This window comes from Colobus angolensis, unplaced genomic scaffold (assembly GCF_000951035.1).
Source record: "Colobus angolensis palliatus isolate OR3802 unplaced genomic scaffold, Cang.pa_1.0 Scaffold9, whole genome shotgun sequence".
Classification (NCBI taxonomy): Eukaryota; Metazoa; Chordata; class Mammalia; order Primates; family Cercopithecidae; genus Colobus; species Colobus angolensis.
The window spans coordinates 7,167,287-7,169,611 of NW_012122931.1; the positions used below are offsets into that span (position 1 = coordinate 7,167,287).

At 49.4% G+C, this 2,325-nt stretch overlaps 1 pseudogene; it reads right to left on the minus strand.

Annotated features, from left to right (window-relative positions):
* Positions 1-1,681: 1,681 nt before the first annotated feature.
* Positions 1,682-2,325, minus strand: part of LOC105504167 — a 71,020-nt pseudogene continuing 70,376 nt past the window's right edge.

Genomic DNA, 2,325 nt, shown 5'->3' on the forward strand with positions numbered 1-2,325 from the left:
CCAGGATGGTCTCGATCTCCTGACCTCGTGATCCGCCCACCTTGGCCTCCCAAAGTGCTGGGATTACAGGCGTGAGCCACCGTGCCCAGCCTTAAAAGGTTTTTTAAATTGATACCTAATATTTTACATATTTATGAGGTATGTGTGATCTTTTGTTATAAGTGTAGTGTACGTAATGATCAGGTCAGGGTATTTGGGGTATCCATCACCTTGAGTATTTATCATTTCTATGTGTTGGGAACAATTTATGTCCTCTCTTCTAGCTATTTTGAAATATACAATACATTGTTGTTATCTGCAGTCACTCTGCTGTGAACAACAGAAGTTATACATTTTATCTAACAACTACATTTGTATCCGTTATGAAAGGGTGCTATATTGATTCAATATGATGATGTGGTTCCTGCCTTAAGCGGCTGTGGTGCAGATCAGGGCAGAGGCTCACGCAGGGCGCAGAGCTCTGGCCCGCGCATACCAGGTGCGATCCATGAATGGGCGTCTTCCCAGCCAGCAGTTTCTGGAATCTGGGGCTTGAAGCCATGTGGCATGTTGTTCTCAGCATATCCTGTAGGCGGTGCTAGATAACCAAAGTCAGGCACAGCCCTGAGCACAGACAGCCCTGAGTTTCAGGCTCTGGGTGGGGACAGTGAGGCTGGAGGGAGATGGCTGGAAAGTTCTGGCCCTGGGGGGAGCAGGCTCTTCCTCCACCCCAGGGAGAGGCCGTGGCTGGTTCTCCCAGCCTGTCTAGCCTGGAGATGGCTCTGGTGCGGGGAGAAAGTTGAGGAACAGAAGGCAGGGGCCCATTCTGCCTGGGCAAGCTGTGCGATTCTGGCCCCCTCCCTTTCTTGGCCTTAATCTCCCCGCCACGCAGTGGGGTCATAGGAGCCTGCTCAGCCTGGGCCCTGACAGTCAAGGCTCTGAGGGGGCCAGACAGCCTAGACCTGCCCTGCCCAAGAGGCAGCCAGGAGCCCTGGGACAGCCCTCTCCCTATCAGACTGTGCCACCTCCCCTGAGATCATGACATTCCTTTACTCCCTAGATGGGGAAACTGAGGCCCAAAAGGATTAAGTGACTTTCCAAAGGCTATACAACTGAGAGGTTGGAGCCAGGGGTGAAAGCTGGAACTCCTAGCTCCTTCTGCTACGTCCTTGGGTCAGAAGCAGGTGCAAGGCAGGGTGGGAGAGAATTCTCCCCTGAAGAAAATGAGCTGAGAGAAATTCCTTGTTAAGATGAGGGGGTAATCATACATGCCTAATTTATCTTCCTACTAAAACCATGAAAAATATTTTTATTTATTTATTATTTATTTATTTATCACCCAAGCTGGAGTGCAGTGGCGCAATCTCAGCTCACCACAACTTCCTGGGTTCCAGCGATTCTCCTGCTTCAGCCTCCCAAATAGCTGAGATTACAGGCATCTGCCACCATGCCTGGCTAATTTCTGTATTTTCAGTAGAGACGGGGTTTCACAGTGTTGGCCAGGCTGGTCTCAAACTCCTGACCTCAAATAATCCTCCTGCCTCAGCCTCCCAAAGTGCTGGGGTTACAGGCATGAGCCACCATGCCTGGCCAAGATTTTTTTTTTTTTTATATACTAATAATGTTTATTGAGGGAATCAGGATAAAACTAAAATAACAGACTAAAAGTACGTAAGAGAGAGGGGTAATTGAAGTGAAAGCATTTTTTTTTTTTTTAGGTGGACAGGAAGTAGAATTTATTGGTGAGTATTAAGAGGGGGCAGCACAGTGGAAGCCCTCATGAGTGCAGGGCCTGCCACTTGTCCAGAGGGCCACGACTGGGAATGTACTTGACCCGTCTGGGATGAGCCGCTTCTCAGCCACCATGTCTTCAAATTCATTGCCATTGAACTTGGTGAAGCCCCACTTCTTTAAGATGTGAATCTTCTGGCGGCTGGGGAGCTTGAACCTGGCCCTGCACAGGGCCTCAATCACATGCTCCTTGTTCTGCAGCTTGGTGCGGATGGACATAACTTGGCCAATGTGAACCCTGGCCACAGTGCCCTGGGGCTTTCCAATGGCACCTCGCATGCCTGTTTGGAGCCTACACTGGGGTATTGCAAGGTCAGAAACATGAACATCCATCTGAAAGGTCTGTCTCCAAGGTCCCTTAGAGCAACCCACACAACAAACAGGCTGCATCACTACCAGGGAAGCTGCTGTTTGCAACCATTGCACACTGGGCCCCCATGACAAAAGGAACTCAGTCGGCTTAATTGGCTGCAGGAAGCCAAGATTTTTAAATTTTATTTTATTTTTTCTCACTCTGTCACCCAGGCTGGAGTCCAGTGGCACAATCTTGGATTA